General features: G+C 51.2%; 1 protein-coding gene and 1 non-coding gene across 5 annotated transcripts in view; both read right to left on the bottom strand.

The window, feature by feature from the left end:
- Positions 1–25,042, bottom strand: part of itga7 (integrin, alpha 7) — a 201,071-nt gene that overhangs the window by 123,754 nt on the left and 52,275 nt on the right. The gene's annotated exons all lie outside the window — the stretch shown is intronic.
- On the bottom strand, positions 11,391–11,462 carry trnad-guc. Its single transcript has one exon. It is a non-coding gene; the product is annotated as a tRNA-Asp (tRNA).

Below are 25,042 nucleotides of genomic sequence, written 5' to 3'. Positions count from 1 at the left end.
ATACTGACACACTCCCCGGGGACTCCCTGTTAATACTGACACACTCCCCGGGGACCCCCTGTAAATACTGACACACTCCCCGGGGACCCCCTGTAAATACTGACACACTCCCCGGGGACCCCCTGTAAATACTGACACACTCCCCGGGGACCCCCTGTAAATACTGACACACATTCAACCCCGTTGCTTTTCCCAACAGGTACAGGATTAAGCCATTCGAGTCTGATCCATCAGTTTCTGAAATTATGACTAATCTGCATCGTCACTCCATTAACTTGCCTTCGCTCCATAACCCTGAATACCCTTCTCGAGTAGAGAAATCTATCAACCTCATGTTTAAAACAATGGGTCCACATTTCCCCACTCCTTCGTGTGAGGACCTGTTTCCTGACACCTCTTCCAAATGACCTGGCTCCAAGTTTAAGGTCATGTTCCCTTCCCTCGACGCCCCCATCAGTGAAGATGGTTTATTTCCTTAAAAAAATCCCAAAATACCTCAACCAAATCATCCTTCTGTATTCCAGGGAATACAAGTCTATTTTATGTAAGCTCTCCTCGCCACTGTGACTGGGTCAAATTCCTGGAACTCCCTCTATTGCAGCAGTGTGTGTACCTAAAGATGAAGTTGCCATAGTCCCAGATGACTGCTTTGCCCTTTGAGGGGGAGAGCTGGCTGATGGTGGTTTAACCTGAGGGTCACCACACCTCAGGCGAGGGTCAAGGTTGAGAAGGCGGGGCCTTCATGCATAACTTCAGCCGGTACGGGAATTGAACCCACGCTGTTGGCCTTGCTCTGGATCACCAATCAGCTGCCCAGCCAATTGAGCTAAACCATACCGTGATCATTTATCTAATTGTAAGGGAATCGAATATATGGATCGGGTGGGGATAACGGAACCAAAGTAGAAGGTCAACTATGGTCTTAAATGAACGTCAGAGCATGCTCGAGGGGCCGAATGGCCTAAAACTATTTCTGATGTCCTTATCAGTGCCATGCTGCACTTGGGTCTCCTTACTTAAAAAAGGACATACCTGCAGCTAGCATGTTCCCTTGTGGCAGAGTCTTGAACTTGGGAACACAGTTTATACTTTAGAGGTGTACTATATAAGATGGAGAGGAGGAGAATTCTTTTGTCCCTGAGATGGTGGTTAGTCTGTGGAATTCTGTCCCACAGAGAGCAGTGGAGTCGGGGTGATTGAAAATGTTCCTGGCCGCCTTCGATCATTTTTAATTGACAAGAGAGTTGTGGAGAACAAGACAGAAAAGTGGAGTACGGGGCAGCACGGTGGCAAAGTGGGTTAGCCCTGCTGCCTCACGGCGCTGAGGTCCCAGGTTCGATCCCGGCTCTGGGTCACTGTCCGTGTGGAGTTTGCACATTCTCCCCGTGTCTGCGTGGGATTCGCCCCCACAACCCAAAGATGTGCAGGGTCGGTGGATTGTCCACACTAAATTGCCCCTTAATTGGAAAAAATGAATTGGGTACTCTAAATTTTTTTTAAAAAGGAAAGTGGAGTAATACCACAATTGGATCAGCCGTGACCTTATCAGATGATGGAGCCGGGACAAAGGACCAAATTGCCGACTGTCGCTCCTCACTCTTGTGTCAGCCTGTGAAATAAAAGTGTCCAATTGCAGAATTAGATCGATTGGGTCACTCCTTCCTCTCCTTCATAGAATCATACAGTACAGAAGGAGGCCATTCGGCCCATTGAGTCTGCAACGACCCTTTGAAACGCCACCCTACCTTGGCCCAATCCCCCGCCCTGTAACCTCACCCTAAGGGGCAATTTATCATGGCCGATCCACCTAACCTGCACATCTTTGGACTGTGGGAGGAAACCGGAGCACCCGGAGGAAACCCACGCAGACACGGGGAGAACGTGCAGACTCCGCACAGACAGTCACCAGAAGTCGGAATTGAACCCGCATCTCTGGCGCTGTGATGCAGCAGTGCTAACCACTGTGCCACCGTGCTGTCCCCTTCAACCCCCAATATCCTCTTTATTCTTTGATGGGATGTGGGCGTCGTTAGCTGGGCCAGCATTTGTTGCCCATCCCTAATTGCCCTTGGACTGAGTGGCTTGCTCCATTGCAGAAGGGGGCAGTTTAAGAGCCAACCACATTGCTGTGGGTCTGGAGTCACATGTAGGCCAGACCGGGTAAGGACGGCAGATTTCCTTCCCTAAAGGACATTAGTGAACCAGATGGGTGTTTATGACAATTGCTGATGGTTGTCACGGACACCATGACAGAGGCCAGCTTTCAATCTGATCGATTAATTGAATTTAAATTCCACCAGCTGCCGTGGTAGGATTCAAACCCGTGTCTCCAGAGCTTTAACCTGGGCCTCTGGATTATTAGCAGCATTATCACTACCTCACCCCCTGAAGTTTAACGGCAGGGATTCTGTGATGGAAATTCCAGGAATATTACCAACTACAGTTAGCAACCCTCGGCTGGGAAGTGACCTAACCAATAAGATAGCGAGGGTTCAAATATTGGCCAAGGACATGGTGCAAACCCGTTGCCCTCTGGCTATTTTGGGAACGCCAGCACGGACGGGTTGGTATGTCTTACCAGTGCAGACAATGTTCCAGCAGCTGCTTTGAGAATAGATTCTGGGTCTCGTGGAGCCCCCAGCCCGGGTCAGAAAGGGTTAACCCTGGATTGTGGCAGTTCCACCGCATCGTACTGTGAATGATCCCAGACGACAACACACTATGTCCCTCACGAAAATCCTATTCACTAGGCCCAAGCTACCCGAATGCTCGGTGAGTCAGATTACCAGAGACCTCTGTGTGAGCGTAAATAGACTGTGTGAGAGCGAGATACAGAGAAAGAGTGAGGGGGGGGGGGGGGGGGGGGGGGGGGGGAGAGATCAAAAACAAGCCCAAAAATAGTGTGAAAATGAAACACAAAAAAAGGAGAAAAAAAGAGTACTGACAAGAGAGGGAGGTAGAGAAAGAAAGGTGTAGCAAGAGAGAGGAAAGAGGAAGAAGGAATTGAAATGTCAAGTATAGTGTGTGCTGTAGAAGGTAGTTCATGAGGCTCTGGGCTCCATACCGTTTTAACCATGCCTGCAACCTTTCCCTCTGAAAGAATTCATTGTGTATGAGGTAAAGCCAGCTGCTGTGACCACAGCTGTTGAGATTTCTCAAGGCTGACAAGCATGCCTGCAATAACTTCACCACCATAACTACCAGAGTTTTTTTTAAATCAGAAAATACAAGGCTGAAACCTCTGACATCATTTGGATCAACAACAACCGGAACGCGGAACACCGGCAAGTGGGGGGGGGGGGAGACACATGACATTTGCTGTCACCACGGGTGTGATCAAACGTCCTTGTCGCGCCAGACTTGATGACACGCGAGGCCCTTAAATCTCACGAGAGGCCTCTCGCGTGATTTGCGATGCTCGGAACGCCTCACAGGATCTAACGCGTTCTCGTGCGAGACGTCGCGATCTGGATCGTGCCCTCGCTGGGCGTGATCCAGATTTACATATTTAAGTGAGCAGTTAGGCTCACTTAACTACGTCGCCGCCCGATGCTGCTGAGGCCCAGGAACGAAGGCCTCACCTGGGAGCCTTTGCTGTGGTGCTGTGTAGTACTGGTCCGCGTAAATGGGAACCAGGCATAACAGCACGTGGGAGGGCGTCCCAGGACAACGGAGACCCCTAGGTGGTTGGGCTCTGGACAGGGTGGTATCCTGGCACTCCCGCTGCCACCTGGGCACCTTGGCATCCTGGAAGCGAGGTAAGTGTAACCTCGGCAGGGTGTTCCTCGCAGGTGCTACGAAAAACCCCGCTAAACACACACAAAATGGGACTCTTTTTTTCCCCGTTAAATCACGCCCCAATACCTTTCCCTCAAACACACAGTCGCAGCGAGAGTCATGAAGCGGTCAAATCATTTTGTTCTAATGCCAATCATCATGAAGACTGGGAAACATGAGACAGGAAGGAGTACCCGGGAGGAAGGAGTACCCAATTATTTTTTTTCAATTAAGGGGCAATTTAGCATGGCCAATCCACCTACCCTGCACATCTTTGGGTTGTGGGGGTGAGACCCACGCAGACACGGGGAAAATGTGCAAACTCCACACAGACAGTGACCCAGGGCCGGGATTCGAACCTGGGTCCTCAGTGCCGCAGTCCTAGTGTTAACCACTGTGCTGCATACATATATATTTATGATACAGATATATGCAGCACCTCAGGACATCACAACATGCTTTACAGCCAATATGTCATGAAGTGTAGAGAATTCAGCAAGTCAGTTTGCGCACAGTACGATCCCACAGATAGAAATGTGATAATGACCAGATCATTTCTTTTTTTGGGGGGATAAATATTTTGGGGGGTGGGGGGAGGGGATAAATATTGACTGGTGCAGCGCAGAGAGAAATTTCCCCGACTCTTCCTCCAGTGCCATGGGATCTTTGACATCCCCAACCGAAAGATAATGCGTCAACCTAGATTTCTTTGCTCGCGAAATGGGATTTGGAAACCCAGATCCCAGAGGACTTAAATGCACAAGTTGCGAGGCCTTTGGGCCTTAAAAGAATGCTCCAGATTCCTGCTGAAGTTGAACCATATGCAACAATGCCTGAAACAGGCAACTGGTGAACTCCTGCTTTTCCAGCACGGGCCATCTTTGTGGAGCACTGGACTGACCCGTCCAAGTGGGGAAAATCCCATCCCAGTTCTACCCCGTCGGGTTACATCGATAAGCCTGACTGGCTGGTTGATAATCAACAGCACCATCCACACCTACCCCATTGAGCTAATTGTTATGGCCCCATCATCGAGGGTGGGGGGTTTGGAAAATGCAGCAAGCCATTCAAAAGTCCATTGACTTCAGCAGGTCTGGAACATTCCACCAGCAGCAAATTCCACCCGTTGTTAAGTAGAGGAGAGTGCCGCAGAGACGATCAAGGCCGGGTTTTTCCAGGCCCTGCTGTGGCGAGGACTGCCACGGGGGTCAGCCCTCAAGTCCGTTGACTTTCGACGGGACTGGAAGACACTGCCGGCGGGCGGGGCTGGAAAACCCTGGCTGAGGTTCCAATTTCCCATTGGCAGACAGTTCACGGGGAAATCAATTTGACCCCACAGAGATTCCTCTCATATCCACCCACAGGGAATTGGGCAAAGGCGATAAAAGAAATGCAGTGTTTTCTGGCAAATCAGTGCTTCCAAGAGGGTGGGAGAGCTCTTAAGGTGGATGTGGGTCCTAAAAGGTAGTTAAGAAAAATGTGCAGTTCTATAGCACCTTTCATTTTTCTTTAAATTTTAAGGGCCAATTTAGCGTGGCCAATCCGCCTACCCTGCACATCTTTGGGTTGTGGGGGTGAAACCCACGCAGACACGGGGAGAATGTGCAAACTCGATACGGACAGTGACCCAGAGCCAGGATTGAACCTGGGACCTCGGCGCCGTGAGGCAGCAGTGCTACCCACTGTGCCACCCTGCTGCCCTATAGCACCTTTCATGACCGTAACTCATCATAAAGCACTTTCCATCCAATCAGGTGCTCTAAAGTGTAGTCACTGTTGTCCTCTGTATCACCGTGCTGAGGTCATGTGAGACGCAGCTGAGGTTCTGACATTTCTGGGCAATGACTTTTCACCGTATCATGGTCACGCCATACAGTGAACCTAAGCAGATCAGTCAGTACTTACAGGAACAATTTAATCATGCATGTTTAATAGATTGCAGATCACAAGGCAAATGGGGGCAGGGCTGATTTACTTCTGGATATGCTGAGATTTCTGGATATGCAGGTTTGTGTGGACAAAAAAATATTCTTATTTGGCATTAGAGTCAGCCCTGTTAAGAATGACTCACATCAAGTACTACTACTGAGCTACAATGCTGTTTGAAATGTAGTGACCAGAGTATGTCAGGAGGAAGTGTTCAAGGCCCATGGACCTGCTCGGAGTTAGGAGGTTGATAACTTCCCTGCGGGGCCTGTGGTAGTTGAGGGGAGGCACTTTGGTCTCCAGGCACATGAGGGGTTTAAAAAACAGGTCAAGTTACAACAAAACAAACTTATCTGAACCTCTTTAGGCCGGTCAGCCCTTGATGCCATGTTGTTGCCAGGCGACAGACAGTACAGGGCCCGCCCCGTGCCAAGGATAAGAATAAGTCACAGATCCAGATGACATCGTCAGGCTTTGGTGTTATAAGTAGGCCCTGATCTGCTTTTAGCAGGAGCCTCATCCCGGCCCTAAACACCCACAGGGGAATAAGGTTCAAAGAGATTCAGAGTCACACAGTGCAGAAGACTCCTTTCAGCCCATCGAGGCTGCACCTGACCTGTCTACCTAATCCCATTTGCCAGCACTTGGCCCATAGCCTTGAATGTTATAATGGGCCAAGTGCTCATCCAGGTACTTTTTAAAGGATGTGAGGCAACCCGCCTTTACCCCCCCCTCCCAGGCAGTGCGTTCCACACCGTCACCACCCTGTGGGTAAAAAGGTTTTTCCTCACCTTGAACTTGGGTCCCCTCGTAACTCACCCTTCAACTAAGGGGAACAGCTGCTCCCTATCCACCCTGTCCATGCCCCCCATAATCTTGTCCACCTCGATCAGGTCCCCCCTCCGTCTCTGCTCCAGAGAAAACACCCCAAGCCTATCCAGCCTCTCTTCAGAACTGAAATGTTCCATCCCAGGCAACATCCTGGTGAATCTCCTCTGCACCCCCTCCAATGCAATCACATCCTTCCTATAATGTGGTGACCAGAATTGCACACTGTACTCCAGCTGTGACCTCACCAAAGTTCTATACAACTCCAACATGACCTCCCTGCTTTTGTAATCTATACCTCGATTGATAAAGGCAAGTGTCCCATATGCCTTTTTCACCCATCCTATTAACCTGCCCTTCTGCCTTCAGAGATCTATGGACAAACACATCAAGGTCCCTTTGTTCCTCAGAACGTCCCAGTGTCAGGCCACGAAAAGAGAGGGGAAGAGGTGAAAAGAGAGGGAGAGAGGAGAAAAGAGTGAGGGAGAAGAGAAAAGAAAAGAAAGAGAGAGTGAGGGAGAAGAGAAAAGAAAAGAAAGAGGGAGAGGAGAAAAGAGAGAAGAGGTGAAAAGAGAGGGGGGTATAGGCAAAAAGGGTACAGGAAGTGGTGAAGAGAGCGGGGGAGAGGGGAAGAGAGAGAGGGGGAGAGGGGAAGAGAGAGGGGAACACACACGCATTCTTAAGACCCCAGGCAGACACGAGGTGGGTTTCAAACGTGCTGTTTTCCCATTTTTAAAAAAGTCGACAATTCCATCTTGTCTTTCATACAAAACAAGTAAAAAAGATGATGGGCGGTATTCTCCGCCCCCCCCCCCCCCGGCCGGGTGGGAGAATCGCCGGGGAGCTGTGCGAATCGCGCCATGCCGCCCCGTCCCCCACACGCGATTCTCCCAGCCCCATTAAATCAGCGCCGCGCGAATCGCGCTGGGCCGTTCGGAGAATCGCCGCAGACGGTGAGCGCCGATTCTCCGGCCTGGATGGGCCGAGTGGCCGTGCGTAAACGGCCTAGTCCCACCGGCGCCGTCCACACCTGGTCGCTGCCGTCGGGTACTCGTCGCGAAGGCTTGGGGTGCGGCCTGTGGCGGGGGGGGGCCTCCGAAGGGGTCTGGCCCGCGATCGGGGCCCACCGATCGGCGGACTGGCCTCTCCCCCCCCCCAGGTCCTACTTTCTGCCGCGGCCGGCCCCTGGACACTGACCCCATGTTGGGTCGAGGCCGGCACACGTAAGAAGTTCCCCACGCATGCGCAGGATGGCGCGGCCCAACTGCGCATTCGTGGGTTGGCGCGGCGTGTGAACCGCTCCAGCGCCGTGCTGGCCCCCTGTGGGGGCCAGAATAGGTCGTGCCCGGGCCCTGTTCGCGCCATCATGAAACGCGATGGCGTTCACAATGGCGCGAACACTTGGCCTCAATATCGGAGAATCGCCCCCGATGGTTTTGTAAAACACCAGATGAACAGGCAGCTGTGTTTTACCGAGTGTTAGGTGTTCTTGTGAGCAGGTTTAATATGCCAGTTACAATGGGCACCAGTGGCCTCCTCAGAAGCAGATGGAACTCGTCCCATTGGGGGCGGAGCATCAGGGGGAGGGCCTTCAGGTGACATCCTGAGGCCGTCCCAATGGCGTACGGCGCACTCCGCGATGACGCCATTTCGGAGGGAGCGGAGCATCCTCCATGTAAAACCGGAGCCCCCCGATTCCATCGTGAAAAGGGATTCTCCGTCTGATCGCCGATGACGAAATCGGCGCCGGGAAAGGAAAAATCCCACACCTTAAATCGAATCGGCAAGTAAACCAGCTCCTGAAGGAAAAGGTGATGAATCTCTCAACTTCCAACGTTGGAAATATTCAGAGTTTGGCGCTCAGCAAAGGCTGTTGCCATGACATCAAATTAAGTGGCACAATGATGTGCTGCTGTCATTGACGTCATTTGTGCTTTTGCAGTTGCGAGTGTCTGGGAGACATCATTGGCTGGCTGACGGCGGCACCACTGTCTCCGGCTAAGGCTCACCTGTCTGCTTGAACAGAGCTTCCGGACACAGGCGAGATCACAGTTTCTGCTGTTTAGTAATTAATGGTCTGGTTTTATGGGCCTCTGTGGTCAATTAGTTCCAAGAGAAGAGGATTAAGTGATCAAGTGCACTGAACAAATGTTTTTCTGGAAACAGAACAGAACATTGATGAGGCCATTGGTTTTTCCACTCGGTGAAATAAATCATTTTGAACATCTGCGATGTCCAGGTTTGTCCACATCCTGTCATTCCTCAGGCAGGAAGCTAACTTACCCCATGTACACCCCCCGCCCTAACACAAATAGCCCATCCCTTTAGATTTTCTTTTTCTTCTGTGAAATAATTTGACCGCCATCTCCCAACCAACTGGGCCTCGGTTTAGTCAACTGCCCAGTGGGCAAGTGAGTCATGTGATGTACAGTTGAGCCAAACTGATGAAAGAGGCCACACATTCAATCCTTGATCTGTGCCAAGTTGATTGCTCACAGTCCATGCAACAGAGCCATCACTTCAATAGAGTTCAGTGTCTATGGAGCAACAAAGAAAAGATAGCAGAATACGTCAGAACCAAACTCAACTGTGAGGCCTCTCTGCAGATAAATAACTTGCTACCATTTCTCTATTCAAGCTTGTCCCTGAAGAACGATTACTTGAGGCAAGAATGTTGACCAGTTCCTCGTGACCGTGAAGCCGCACGTCTCTGGGTTCTTGAGGGGGGGTGGGAGAACAAAAACAAAGCCGGAGATGGGGGGGGGGGGGGGGGGAATGGGAAATTGAACTTTTAAAGAATTCATTCATGGGATGTGGGCAGGGCTGGCAATGCGGAGATGAACGTATCGTTTCTGGAGTATTGCTGAAAAAAAGAGATATGTTGAAGCTTTTTACTTTGCACTCATCAGGACATTCGGCGGGCAGACAGACACATACATGCACAGCCTTGGAATTAAATTTAAACAAAGACTTGGCAGTTAACTGTTCCCTGGTACATTCTCCAAGGCAACTCCTCTACCATTTGAGTCAATTTGCCAACAAATCAGCACTCTCTTCTCATGCAGTATACATTGTCATTCCCTTTCGAATTGGTATTCTTGCAAATCTGTTCTGATGACTGCAAGATTATAAACCTAACAGCATTTCTCCTTTAAGAGCAATACTCAAGTTCTGTAGCATCAAGTGACTATTTATGTCCTTTCTCCCTCGTGCATGTGTCAATTCTTTCTTAAATGCTGTTATCTTTGGCTGTAGGGCAGCACGGTGGCCTAGTGGTTAGCATAACCGCCTCACGGCGCTGAGGTCCCAGGTTCGATCCCGGCTCTGGGTCACTGTCCGTGTGGAGTTTGCACATTCTCCCCGTGTCTGCGTGGGTTTCGCCCCCACAACCCAAAAATGTGCAGAGTAGGTGGATTGGCCGCGCTAAATTGCCCCTTAATTGGAAAAAATAATTGGCTAATCTAAATTTATTAAAAAAAAGAAAAAAAAAAAAAAAAAAAAAAATCTTTGGCTGTTGCCTCCAATGTACCCGTGACGAAGCACAACTTGCCAGTTGCCTTCCCTTGAGAACAGGTTGGATCATATCATCAGGGGCTGGTTTAGCACACTGGGCTAAATCGCTGGCTTTGAAAGCAGACCAAGCAGGCCAGCAGCACGGTTCGATTCCCGTACCAACCTCCCAGGACAGGCGCCGGAATGTGGCGACTAGGGGTTTTTCACAGTAACTTCATTGAAGCCTTCTTGTGAAAATAAGTGATTTTCATTTCAAAACCTTTCTTTTCCCTGAAAACTGCACTGTTTTGATTTATTACAATACACTCTAACCTCTCTGGTCCAAACAGCTAACGTTCGGAAACAACGTTCGGAAACAACGTTGAGTAAACCCAAGCAATTCACATCATTTTAGTTCAGTACTTTGGGAGCAGAAAGATGCGAAAAATACAGGGAGGGATTCTCCGTCGGCGGGATCCTCTGCTTCACCAGCAACGCACTTGCTCACGCCCGCAAATTTCCCAACGGCATGGGGGTGGCCGTGATAGAAAACCCCCATTGGCCGGCAGCTGCGAGAGAGGGTCCCGCTGGCGGCGCCGACGCACCGCGCCAGAAAATGGGTCTGGCAGTACGGGGAATCCCACCCACAATGTTTGGATCAGAAAAATATTTTTCACTTCATCAATGCCTCAACCAGAGTCCACCTGCCAACCAATCAGCACTCTCTTTTCATGAAGTATAAACTGTTGATCCCTTTACATTTGGCAATGTTGCAAATTGTCCTGATGCGTGCAAGATGAAAAGCTTTGACAACGTGTTTTTTTTTCAACAATGCTCAGAATAATTTATGACTGTATTGTAATATTTCATGCTTCAGGGAAATATTTATATCGACAGTGTTTTCTGGTTCACGCATTTGTGGTGAGGCAGTCTGACGTCATTCCATAATCCAGAAAATTCCAAAATCCAGAAATGGATACTGGACAGGCGAGGTTATGATGTAGAACATAGAACAGTACAGCACAGAACAGGCCCTTTGGCCCTCGATGTTGTGCCGAGCAATGATCACCCTACTTAAACCCATGTAACCCGTATACCCGTAACCCAACAAACCCCCCATTAACCTTACACTACGGGCAATTTATCACGGCCAATCCACCTAACCTGCACATCTTTGGACTGTGGGAGGAAACCGGAGCACCCGGAGGAAACCCACGCACACACGGGGAGGACGTGCAGACTCCACACAGACAGTGACCCAGCCGGGAATCAAACCTGGGACCCTGGAGCTGTGAAGCATTGATGCTAACCACCATGCTACCGTGAGGCCCTAAAGGATTGCCGTTTTCATCCAGGAGAGGTACAAACTCCCCGTCGGGGAATTGAACCCCGGTCTCCCGCGTGACAGGCGGGGATACTAACCACTATACTAACGAGGAACTGCGTTTTTTACTTTAGTTAGAAAAAAATGTTCGTGCAAAGAAATGACAGCCAACCAATCAAACCAGTCACAGTCAATCAACCACCCCACAAACTCCATGACCGGAATTCTTCGGTCATTGGGAGTCTCCGGTCCCTCCGGCAGTGCACCCCCGCCCACGGGTTTCCCGAAAGCATGGGGTATCTTCAATGGGAATTTCCAATGACAAGCGGCAGGAACAGAGAATCTCGCCGCCAGCGAACAGCGTGCTACCTCCTGTCACCGCGAAGCTGGGTGGCCGGATAACCCCACCCCATTAAACATAGGAGCAGAAGTAGGCCATTCGGCCCATCGAGTCTGTTCCACCATTCAATGGGATCATGACTGATCTGATAATCCTCAACTCCACTTTCCCACCTTACCCCCATAACCCTCGATTCCCTGACTGATTAAAAATCTGTCTCTCTCAGCCTGGAACACACTTAACGACCCGGCCTCTACAGCTCTCTGCGGTAAACAATTCCACAGATTCACTCCCCTCTGGGAGAAGAAATTCTTCCTCATCTCTGTCTGAAATGGGTGACCCCCTTACTCTGAGATCATGCCCTCTGGTCCTAGACTCTCCCTTAAGGGGAAACAACCTCTCAGCATCGACCCTGTCAAACCCCCTGAGAATCCGATATGTCTCAATAAGGTCGCCTCTCATTCTTCTAAACTCCAATGAGGACAGGCCCAACCTACTCAACCTCTCCTCAGAAGAAAATCCCTCCTTTGAGAATCTTCATTCGACAGCCAGTTTGAGAATTTTGACTTTGGTGAAGCTGGTCAATTGTCAGAAAACCTCAGCTGGTTCAATGGAACTGAGAGGCCTCAGTGTACATGTGTATAAGTCACTGAATGTGACAGGGCATGTTGGGAGAGCAGGTAATAAAGCATATAGTATCCGTGATTTCATTATTGGGGCATTGAGTACAAGATGAAGGAGGTCATGTTGAACCGGTATAAGACTCCAGTTAGGCCTCGCCTGGAGACTGCATCCAGTTCTGGGCGCCACATTTGATGAAGGATGTGACGTCATTGGAGAGAGTACAGAGGAGATTCACAAGAATCATTCCAGGGATAAGAAACTGTAGCTGTGAGGATTGATTGGAGAGGTTGAGACTGTTTCCATTGGAGGAAGAAATCTGAGAGGACACTTGACAGAGGTATTCAAATACTTGAGGGCTATGGACAGGGTAAATAGCGAGAAACTGTTCCTCCTCAAGAGAGCATCAAGAACGAAACAGCATAGATTCAAAATAATGGGTAAAAGGAGAAGCGATGTGAGGGAAAAATCTTTCCCCCAGAGGGAGGTTGGAGTCTGGAACGAACTTTCTGAGAGGGTGGTGGAGGCAGATATTCAACGGGGAATTGGATTATTATTCACAACGAGAGAATGTGCAAGATTACAGGGATACGGCAGAGGACTTGGTTGAATGCTCTATCAGAGAGGTAGCACAGACTTGATGGGTCGAATAGGCTACTTCTGAACTGTAAAAGTTCCGTGATTCTTTGTAATGTTCCTTCGGGGAGGAAACCTGCCCATCGTTACCCAGCCCCGGGGGGGTATGTGACTATAGTCGCATGCCATCATGATTGACTGCTAACCATGGACTTTGCAAACCAGTCAAGGGCAACCAATGGTGGGCAATAAATGCCAACCCTTTGGGAGCGATACCCACAACCCAGGAATGCATGTCCACTTATTTTAAAGTCAAACACTTAATGTAGTTTGGTTCAGGACATCAGGAGGCTACTAATTGGGTGGGCAAAGACCGAGCAAATGGAGTATAATGTGGCGAAACATGAAATTTCCATTTTGGCAGGAAAAATGAAAAAGAAGCTTATTAACTAGATGGTGAGAGATTGCAGAGTTCTGAGGTACAGAGGGATCTGGGTGTCCGAGTGCATGAAGCGCAAAAAGTTGGCGTACAGACACAGCAAGTAATTAGGAAAGTGAATAGAATGTTACTGTTTATTGTGATGGGAATTGATTACAAAAGTAGGGCGGTTATGCTTCAGTTATACAGGGCATTGGTGAGATCATACCTGGAGTATTGTGTACAGTATTAATCCCCTTTTTAAGGAAGGATGTGTTGGAAGCAGTTCCAAGAAGGTTTATTGGATTAATACCAGAAATGGGTGGGTTGAGTTATGAGGAAGAGGTGGAGAGGTTGGGTCTCTATCCGCTGGAGTTTGGAAGCGCTAGAGGCGACTTGATTGAAACCCTGAGGGGGTATTGACAGGGTGGATGTGGAGAGGATGTTTCCTCTCGTCAGAGAATCGAGAACGGGGGGGGCCCGGGATCGAAAGCCCACAGAGGGGGAGGGGGGGGGGGGGGGGGGGGGGAGATTGGAGAGAATGGGATTGCATTTGAAAATGGTACCCCATATCTCTTCCTGTACGGATGAGCTGAGCTGAGCTCATCAATGAAAGAAATGAAAGTAAGTGCGGCTTTGGCGACGACCGCTCCTCTTGAGGCGTGAAAAAATGGAGTTCCGTTTAATAATGGGATTGTTCGCAGCACTCCAGGTGCCCAAGAAACACCCCGCTCAACGCGCTTCAAATGAGCCTTATTTCAGATCGGATCGGATTTGTTTATTGTCACGTGTACCGAGGTACAGTGAAAAGTATTTTTCTGCGAGCAGCTCAACAGATCATTAAGTACATGGGAGGAAAAGGGAATAAAAGAAAATACATAATAGGGCAACACAAGGTATACAATGTAACTACATAACACCGGCATCGGGTGAAGCATACAGGGGTAGTGTTAATGAGGTCTGTCCATAAGAGGGTCATTTAGGAGTCTGGTGACAGCGGGGAAGAAGCTGTTTTTCAGTCTGTTTGTGCGTGTTCTCAGACTTCTGAATCTCCTGCCTGATGTAAAAAGTGATGCGACCATCAATTCACTCTGAGACACGAGTTGGAGTAAACTGTGGCTTTAATCGGCTTACAACTGAGCCTGCCTGCGACTATGCTGAACTGAGGGCGGACTCGCAGGACCACAGCACTTATACTCCCTAAAGGGGGCGGAGCCCTGTACATGCTCCTCATCTCCCCCTGTGGGCAGAGCCGCAGTGGCTCACAGATGGGGCCCACAGGGACAACAGTACGGTACAGTGTGAATTACTAGTTACACATTCACCACAAAAAGTTGGAAGCGTGAGGAAGCCGGGTGGGAGGAGTCTTTGATTATGCAGCTCACTTTCCCCAGAGTTATTTTCCCAGAGTCTTTGAATATTTTTAAGGCCAAAGTAGATAGATTCTTGATAAACAAGGGGGTGAAAGGTTATCAGGGGAAGGTGGGTAGATTACAATCAGATCAGCCATGATTTTATTGTATGGCGGAGAAGGGGCTGAATGGCTGAATTCTGCTCCTAATTGGTATGTAATGGTTGTCAGATTTTTCAGCTCAGTCTCTGCTGTCACATTCTTCTCTGACCTGGCACCTTGCAGGCTGGAAGATTATCTGCTTCATTCAATCACAGGCAACGGATGAACAGATCCACTTAATAATGGTTGACATCAATTAAATACCTGTACAGACGTTCGCCTTAGATATCCAGATTTCACCCTTATCTTCATCTATTGCTTGTCACCCGATAGCTAGATATCTTCTTGAAGCACATTTGCTGGATACGTCTTCAGTTACGAATGCGCGTGTGACTGAAATATGACCCTTCCATTTATTTCTTCAAAGGGACTTTGCCTTCTTAAAGAAACCAAAGAAATGTTTCAAACTCAGCCTGTGGGGAACGTGGGGGCTGGGGACTGATTTCCTCTGCGCACTGGGACACAGAAGCCCCTTTATTGATGGCTTTATCGTTTTGTCACGCACAGTTCACAGTGGAACCCCTCCCTTAGTGTGGGGCCGCTTCAGCAAAAAACGAAGCAGGAGGCACAAAACAATGTGCATCTAGTGTGGATGGAGTCGAAGGAAATCATACGCCAACGTGCCAATGGGACTTGAAAACTGTGCGGTGACTCCTGCTGCAAAATGGGTGAGGATCGGATTTGGCTTACTGTGAAGTCTTCCACAGTCAAATAGCAAAGGGGTGATGATAGCACAGTGGCTGTGTTACTGGACGTCTAATTGAGTGAATTGTGGTTCAAATTCCACCACGGCAGTTTGAATTCAGTTTTTAGAAATATAAAGTTGGCAAAACCGACCATGGTACAGTTGGACTGTTGCCAAGATCGAGCTGGCTCATGACTGCTGTCCATTGGGAAAGGAAACCTGTGCCCAACTGGCTTGCCTGTCGCCCCCGTCCCACACCAACGCGAGACTCTTAACTGCACTTTTCAAGTGGCCTCGAGATCCTCATGATGAGAAACGGTTGATCAGGCGAGCGTTCAGAGGAGTAGCAGGCCACTTGATTGAAACCTTTACGATCCTGAGGGGTATTGACAGGGTGGATGTGGAGAGGATGTTTCCAAGGGTGGAAGTGTCAATTACAAGGGGGCACAGGGTCAAGGTAAGAGGGGGAAGTTTAAGGGAGATGCTCGGGGTACGTTTTTCAGGCAGAGAGTGGTGGGTGCCAGGAACTCGCTGCCAGAGGATGTGGTGGAAGCAGGCACATCAGCAACATTTAAGAGGCATCTGGATGGATACATGAATAGGGAGGAAATAGAGGGATACGGACCGAGTGAGGAGAGAAGGGTTTTGTGTTTAGTTAGGGCATCATGGTCTGGGGGGCCGAAGGGCCTGTTCCTGTGCTGTACTTTTCTTTGCTCTGTGTCCCCTCCAACACGGCGTGCTTGGCCAGTTCCCCGGGCAGCAGCAGGCGCACGGCGGTCTGGATCTCCCGGGAGCTGATGGTGCCTTGGTGCCTTTCTTGGATATTTCCTCTTGTGGCAGAATCTGGAACTCAGGGTCACTGTATAAAATAAGGGGTCGCCCATTTAATAGAGATGAGGAGAATTGTTTTTACTCAGAAGTTTCTGAGTCTCTGGAACTCTCTTCCTCAAATGGCAGTGGACACAGAATCTTTGAATATTCTGAAGGCAGAGCTGGATAGATTCTTGGTAAACAAGCGGGCGGGTAAAAGGTTATTGGGGACAGGCGAGAAGCAGATTTGAGGTTTCGATCAGACCAGACTGGATCTTGTTAAATGATGGAACGTGGTCGAGGGGCTGAATGGCCTCCTCCTGTTCCTTGTTTGGTTCCAATGGTTAGGTGGGGTTACAGGGCTAGGGAGGGGGAGTGGGCCTGTTCGTGCGGATGGTCAATGCAGACTCGATAGATCAAATGGCTTCCTTCGACACTGATTCTATGATTCTTACATAGAACATACATACAGTGCAGAAGGAGGCCATTCGGCCCATCGAGTCTGCACCGACCCACTTAAGCCCTCACTTCCACCCCATCCCCATAAACCAATTACCCCTCCTAACCTTTTTTGCCACGAAGGGCAATTTATCGTGGCCAATCCGCCTAACCTGCACATCTTTGGACTTGTGGGGGGAAACCGGAGCACCCGGAGGAAACCCACGCAGACACGGGGAGAACGTGCAGATTCCGCACAGACAGCGACCCAGCGGGGAATCGAACCTGGGACCCTGGCGCTGTGAAGCCACAGTGCTATCCAATTGTGCTACTGTGCTGCCCACTACCTAGGCTCACTCCCTTACCCCATCCCCATAACCCTACGCATTGATCATGACCAATCCACCCAACCTGCACATCTTTGGACACTAAGGGACAATTTAACATTTCTTTTTAAAAACACATTTTATTCAACCTTGTATCAAAGTAGGTTACAGCAAATAAACACCCAGGGAAATATTCTTCCCAACAATCAACTGTACAGTTTGTACAGATTTTTCTCCTTTGTCACCCCCCTTCCCCCTCACCCCCCCCCCCCCCCCCCCGAGATGAACAGCCCCTCAAACACGTTCACAAACACCCCCCACCTTTTCTCAAACTCCCCTGCTGAGCCCCTTAACTCAGACTTTATCTTCTCTAACCGCAGGAAGTCATACAGGTCACCCAACCATGCTGCTACCCCCGGTGGCGATGCCAACCGCCACTCCAGCAAAATTCATCGCCGTGCAATCAGAGAGGCGAAGGCCAAGACATCGGCCTTCCTCTTCTCCATGAGCTCCGGCTTCTCTGAAACCCCAAATATCGCCACCAAAGGGTCCGGGTCCACTCCCTCCTCCACTATCCTGGCTAAGACCGCGAACACTCCCACCCAGAATCTTCCCAATTTTTCACGATCCCAAAACATGTGCGCATGATTCGCTGGCCCCTCCCACACCTCACACACTCATCTGCTACCCCCTGAAAGAACCCATTCATTCTCGCCCGAGTCATATGCACCCTGTGCACCACCTTAACCTGTATCAGGCTCATCCTTGCACAAGAGGAGGTCCCGTTTACCCTTCACAGTGCCTCACTCCATACTCCCCAATTGATCTCCATTCCCAACTCCGCTTCCCATTTCTCCTTGATCTTCACCACCCGCTCGCCTCCCTGCTCCCTCAGCCACTTATATATATCCCCAATTCTTCCCTCCCCTTCCACATCCGGAAGCAGCAGTCGCTCCAGCAGGGTGTATCCCGGCAATCTAGGGAACGCCTTCCAGAACTTTCGTGCAAAGTCCCTAACCTGTAGATACCTGAACTCATACTACCCCTCAGCAGCTCTACCCTCTCCCTAAGCTCCTCCAGACTGGCAAACCCTTCCTCCAAATACAAATCCCTCACCTTGACCAGCCCCACTTCCCTCCAACTCCTGTATACACTATCCATCTCCCCCCCCCCCCGGCTCAAACCCATGATTCTCACACAGCGGCGTTAGCACCGACATCCCATCCACCCTAAAATGCCTCCTCAGCTGATTCCATATCTTCACCGTGGACTGGGCCACTGGGCTCCCTGAATACCTACTCGGAGCCATTGGCAATGCTGCCATCACCATAGCCCTCAAACTAGACCCCTTACAAGATTCCTCCTCCATCCTAACCCACTCTACCCCTTGTCCTTCCCACCACTGCCGCACCTTGTCCACATTCGCTGCCCAATAATAATGAAGCAAGTTTGGCAACGCCAACCCCCCCTGCTGCCTCTGTAGCAGGGTCCTCCCCACCCTCGGCACCTTCCCCGCCCATACACAGTCAGAGATGATTGTGTCCATTTTCCGAAAAAAAAGTGTTTGGTATAAAGATCGGGAGAGCCTGAAAGATAAACAAGAACCTCGGTAGAATATTCATTTTCACCACTTGGACCCTCCCCCCCAATGTTAAGTGCAGTCCCACCTCTTAAGATCCTCCCTGGCCTCCTCCACCAGCTTCGTTAAGTTCCACTTATGGAGCCCCGTCCATTCCCTCGCTACCTGAATCCCCAAGTACCTAAACCTATCCCTCGCTACCGTAAATGGCATCCCCCCTAAATCAGCCCACTGTGCCAGCTCATTCACCGGGAATACCTCGCTTTTCCCTACATTCAGCTTGTATCCCGAGAACCCTCCAAACCTCCCCAACAGGCCCATAATCCTTCCCATACTCTCCAACGGATCCGAAACATACAACAAGAGGTAATCGGCATAGAGCGACACCCGATGCTCCCTCTGTCCCCTCATTATCCCCTGCCACTCTGCCGACCCCCTGAGAGCCATCGCCAATGGCTCTATGGCCAGCGCAAACAGCAGTGGCGACAGCGGGCACCCCTGCCTCGTACCCCTGTGTAAGTCAAAGCTTCGTGAGCTCATATCATTCGTCCTCACCCTCGCCGCGCCACATACAGCAACCACACCCATGCCACAAATCTCGGCCCAAACCCAAACCTTCCCAAAACTTCGAACAAGTCCCGCCACTCCACCCAATCAAATGCTTTCTCCGTGTCCATGGACACCACCACCTCCAGTACCAGAACTCTCGACGGATTCATCACCACATTCAACAGCCGCCTTATATTACTCACGAGCTGCCTGCCCTCCACGAAGCCTGTTTGATCTTCTGCCACCATCCCCGGGACACAATCCTCCATCCTCCCCGCCAACAAGTTAGCCAATACTTTCACATCCGTGTGCAATAGTGATATGGGTCTGTACGACCCATATTCCACAGGATCCTTCCCTGTTTTGGGGATTAGTGTGATTACTGCTTGCTTCATCGTCACCGGCACATCCCCCTTCTCCAGTGCTTCATTAAACGCCCCCAACAGATGTGGTGCCAGGTCCGCCGTAAATTCCTTATAAAATTCTGCTGGGTACCCACTGGCCCAGGGGCCTTCCCCGACTTCATCCGCTGATAGGGACAATTTAACATGGCCAACCCACCTAACCTGCACATCTTTGGACTATGGGAGGAAACCCGAGCACCCGGAGGAAACCCACGCAGACACAGGGGGACACGTGGGCAGTACAGTAGCATTGTGGTTGTGCATAATGGCTTCACAGCGCCAGGGTCCCAGGTTCGATTCCCCGCTGGGTCACTGTCTGTGTGGAGTCTGCACATCCTCCCCGTGTCTGCGTGGGTTTCCTCCGGGTGCTCCGGTTTCCTCCCACAAGTCCTGAAAGACGTGCTGTTAGGTGAATTGGACAATTTGAATTCTCCCTCTGTGTACCCCGAACAGGCGCCGGAGTGTGGTGACTGGGAGCTCTTCATGGTAACTTGATTATAGTGTTAATGTGAGCCTACTTGTGACAGCGACTAGGTGTGGTTGGCGCCGGCATGAACCGGTCGTATTAGGCAGGCCGCTCGGCCCATTCGGGCCGAAGAATCACCGCTCGACCGGAGCGGTGATTCTCCAAGCGGCCTGTCGCAAAACGCAACACACCATTTTGAGGGGGGTGGGAGAATCACGTGCGGGTGCCAGGACGGGGTGGCGTGAATTGCCTGGCACTCCCACCCGGAGTGGGGGTCGGAGAATCGCGCCCAGTATTCCTCGCTTGCCGACGTCTGGACACACAGCGCTCCCAGAGAGCTCTCCAGTAATACCATGTTCCACACATTACCACTGCAAGTCCTGCTGTCACGTTTTGTAGTCGTTGATTATCGTGGGCTGACTTTCTGCAGCAAGGTTGATGATTAACTTTGGTACCTCATATTGGTTTATATGAGGCTACAACATGCGCTGCAGCTGAATGAACACAAACAATTTGGAACTTAAGAAGGGAGCAAGTGTTCTGATGTCGTCACTTTGATCAGAAGTGCATTTAATTTTACATTTCTTCCAAGGGTGACTCAGTTTTACACAAAGGATCGGCTTACAAAATGGTCCCATTGTAGTGGAAAGCAGGATTATTAATTTTCAAAAACGGTTTGGACAAACATGAAAATCAAAGCTTCCACTTCAAAGGGTTTCATCTTTAATCTCTTGTTACCTCGCCAGGCGCTTGATCCACAAGGTGAATAGAGTCAATTGGCTGCCTGATGTCGGGCTGAGCTGTCAGCTGACAACAATTGGACTCAGTACCCCAAACCTTTTCGTGGGGGGGTGGGCAGACCCAGCTCCCAATCCTGAGAGACTGATTGATTGGTGCATTTCTGGATCTGCTCTGCTGCCGTCCATTGTCAAAGATCATTGTGATAAAGCATCCCCAGAGACTTCACAGAACACCTGACACTGGGTCACCCACGGACATAGTAGGACAGGTGACCAAAAGCCTGGTCAAAAAGGCAGTGTTTAAGATATTTCTCAAAAGAGAGACACAGGAAAGGTTTAAGGAGAAAATTGCAGGGCCCAGACCAGGCAGCAGTTTAATCGCGGAGCGAGTGAAATCAGGGGTGCTTTCAGAGTCTGCAAAATTGATGAGCTCAGGAATCTCCGCGAGTTGTGAGAGTGGAGGAGGTTACAGAGGCCTCGGATGGATTGGCAAACAAGGCTGAGATTTGTTATTGAGATCGGCGGTCTGCCGGAAAAACAATCTCGGTCTCTGGGCTCATACAGGAATAACAGCCACTTTGTGTGACAGTCAGAATCAGACAGGTGGAGCAGAGTTGTGAGTGTACGTGTGTGTGTGTGTGAGAGAGAGAGGGCGCGATTCTCCGCAAATGCGGAGTCGTAAAGGCTGCCTTGAAACCGGCTGTGTTTCACGGCAGCCTCCGCGCCCCCTCCCGGGACCCGATTCTCCCCCCCCCCCGGGCGGGGCTAGCAGTGCTAAGCCCGCGCGCCAAGCGTTACGGCGGCTGACGCGCACGATGATGTCAGCCACGCATGCGCGGATTGGACGGCTCCAACCCGCGCCTGCGAGGATGATGTCATCACGCATACGCGTCAAACCCGCGCATGCGCGGGCCGTCATGCCCCTCAGCCGCCCCGCGGACTGATCCTGCGGGGCGGCGGAGGAACAAAGAGTGCGCGGGTATCGGACCCGCTGCCTGCGATCGGTGCCCACTGATCGCAGGCTCATGCCACCCTTGGCACGGCCGTGGTGCGGCCGTGCCAATCGGTGCCATGGTTGTCGGGAACGGCACTTTGCGGCCGTTTCACGAACGGTGAGAGCAGGTGTGTTTGCGTTCGTGAAAACAGCCGTAAAGGCCTGGGAAATCGGCCCATCGGCCAGGGGAGAATCGCTGTTCGCCGTAAAAAACGGCGAGCTGCGATTCGTGTCGTTGGGCGGCCGTGGGGGGGGGGGGGGGGGGGGGGGGGGGGGGGAGAATAGCGGGAGGTCGGGAAAAATGTCGGGAAGGCCCTCCCGCTATTCTCCGACCCATCGTGGGCAGCGGAGAATCGCACCCAGAGTGTGTGTCAGTGTGAGTGCCTGAGACAGGACAGCCACGCTGCGCCCAAAAAGCAGCTCGCCACGGTGCAGCGTGGCCAATAGAAGCCAGGTGACGCCGCTTCCAGGATCTACCCGGCTCGCAACGCCTCGTGAGATCGAACGCAATCGCGCGAGCGTTGCGATGTAAATCCAGCCCGTTGTGGGCAGGATTACATTTGGCAAATCTGCACAGTAGAGCAAGACAGCTCGTACCCAGAGATCTGAGGCTTTGGGATTCATCGCCTTGGCCGCGGGCACCTCGGGCACCTCGGGCGAGCACCGTTCAACACTGGTCCCACAAACAGATCAGATGGAACGGCATTTGTGGGGGTCTCCCAGGGGATCGGAGGCCCCCAGGTGCTTGCCCTCTGGGCAGGGTGTCACGCTGGCACTGCTGGTGCCACATGGGCACTGTGGTGCTGCCAACCTGGCACTGCAATGGTGCCTGGATGGTTCTGCCAACTGGCAGGGGTACTGCCAGCGTACCAGGCCGGCAGTGCCAAGGTACTAGGCTGGCATATTTTCCCATAATGGGTATTGGGCCTGGGGGTGCCCTGCATGGGTGCAGCTGGGGCTGAGGACCCCCTTTTAGGTATGTTGGGGCTGAGGGCGGGGGGGGTTCAGGGGTCGAGAGATCTGGATGCTATTTTAAAATGGCGTTCTGATTGCATCCTACACTGAGGAGTTCTGGCGAACTGAGTTCTTCAATGCAGAAAACAGGACCACTGCAGCCTCGGACACGCGTTCCCCACTGAGGCCAGCAAACTACACGAATGGCTGTTCGATGGCATGGTTTTCTCGGCACTCCGCCTGTCGGGAAACACCCGGCTAATCACACGCGTTAGAGGACTCTGTTCCCATTCAGATAGATCACGCCCGTGAGTGAGAGTCTGAAAGAGGGGCGCAATTTACCGGTTGCGTCCTACTGGAATCGGGCTGGGACGCAGATGGTAGATCCTGGAGATGCCTCCCTCAGGATTCCCGCCGGCCATTACGCCTCACAAGATCCAACGAGAAAGCCTGGTATTTCGGGCAGCAGGGTAGCATGGTGGTTAGCATAAATGCTTCACAGCTCCAGGGTCCCAGGTTCGATTCCCGGCTGGGTCACTGTCTGTGCGGAGTCTGCACGTCCTCCCCCTGTGTGCGTGGGTTTCCTCCGGGTGCTCCGGTTTCCTCCCACAGTCCAAAGATGTGCAGGTTAGGTGGATTGGCCATGTTAAATTGCCCGTAGTGTCCTAATAAAAGTAAGGTTAAGGGGGGGGGGTTGTTGGGTTACGGGTATAGGGTGGGTTTGAGTAGGGTGATCATGGCTCGGCACAACATTGAGGGCCGAAGGGCCTGTTCTGTGCTGTATGTTCTATGTTCTATGTTCTTATCGGCACTCCAACTGTCGGGAAACACACAGCTAATCGCACACGTTACGGCCTCTTGTTCCCATTTGGGTAGATCACACCAACAGTGTGTGAGAGAGAGAGTGTGTCAAAGAGAAAGAGTGTTTTGTATGAGAGAGTGCGAGTGAGAGAGAGAGTGCGAGAGAGAGAGAGAGTGAGAGAATGTGCGAGTGAGAGAGAGAGAATGTGCGAGAGAGAGTGTGAGAGAGAGAGAATGTGCGAGAGAGTGTGCGAGAGAGAGAGAGAGAGACAGAGTGTGCAAGAGAGAGAGAGAGAATGTGCGAGCGAGAGAGAGAGAGTGGGCGAGAGAGAGAGTGTGGGCGAGAGAGAGAGTGGGCGAGAGAAAGAGTGTGTGAGAGAGTGGGCGAGAGAGAGTGTGTGAGAGAGTGTGTGAGAGAGAGAATGTGAGAGAGTGTGAGAGAGAGTGTGAGAGAATGTGAGAGAGTGTGTGAGAGAGAGAGAGTGTGAGAGAGAGAGTGAGAGAGAGAGATAGAGAATGTGAGAGAGATAGAGAATGTGAGAGAGAGAGAGAGAGTGTGAGAGAGAGAGTGTGTGAGAGAGAGAATGTGAGAGAGAGTGTGAGAGAGAGTGTGAGAGAGTGAGAGAGTGTGAGAGAGAGAGTGTGTGAGAGAGAGTGTGAGAGAGAGTGTGTGAGAGAGAGTGTGTGAGAGAGAGTGTGTGAGAGAGAGTGTGTGAGAGAGAGTGTGTGAGAGAGAGAGAGTGTGTGAGAGAGAGTGTGAGAGAAAGAGTGTGTGTGAGAGAGAGTGTGTGAGAGAGAGTGTGAGAGAGAGAGGGGAAATAGAGCGGGGGAGAGAGAGCGGGGGAGAGAGAGCGTGGGAGAGAGAGCGTGGGAGAGAGAGCGTGGGAGAGAGAGCGTGGGAGAGAGAGCGTGGGAGAGAGAGCGTGGGAGAGAGAGCGTGGGAGAGAGAGCGTGGGAGAGAGAGCGTGGGAGAGAGAGCGTGGGAGAGAGAGCGTGGGAGAGAGAGCGTGGGAGAGAGAGCGTGGGAGAGAGATTGTGTTGAAGAGAGAGAGTGTGTGTGGTAGTCACCACTGATGTATATATTGTATGTAGAGGATGTTGTTATAGGTGCTTTACGGTAAGGCCCCTGTACTACAGGTACGGGGGTAGATCCCTGCCTGCTGGCTCCGCCCAGTAGGCAGAGTATAAATATGTGTGCTCCCCGTACAGCAGCCATTTCGTCAGCTGCTGTAGGAGGCCACACATCTCTGTGTAATAAAGCCTCGATTACATCCTACTCTCGTCTTTGCGAGGGTGTGAGAGAGAGTGTGTGGGTGTGTGAGAGAGAGTGAGAGAGAGGGAGAGAGAGAGAGAGTGCGTGAGGGAGAGAGTGTGTGTGAGAGAGAGAGAGAGGGAGAGAGAGAGAGTGCGTGAGGGAGAGAGTGTGTGTGAGAGAGAGAGAGAGGGAGAGAGAGAGAGAGTGCGTGAGGGAGAGAGTGTGT

The sequence above is a fragment of the Scyliorhinus canicula genome, chromosome 28 (assembly GCF_902713615.1).
Source record: "Scyliorhinus canicula chromosome 28, sScyCan1.1, whole genome shotgun sequence".
Taxonomy (NCBI): domain Eukaryota; kingdom Metazoa; phylum Chordata; class Chondrichthyes; order Carcharhiniformes; family Scyliorhinidae; genus Scyliorhinus; species Scyliorhinus canicula.
The sequence above is the reverse complement of the archived record's forward strand: the minus strand, read 5'-3'. Positions and strand labels throughout refer to the sequence as shown.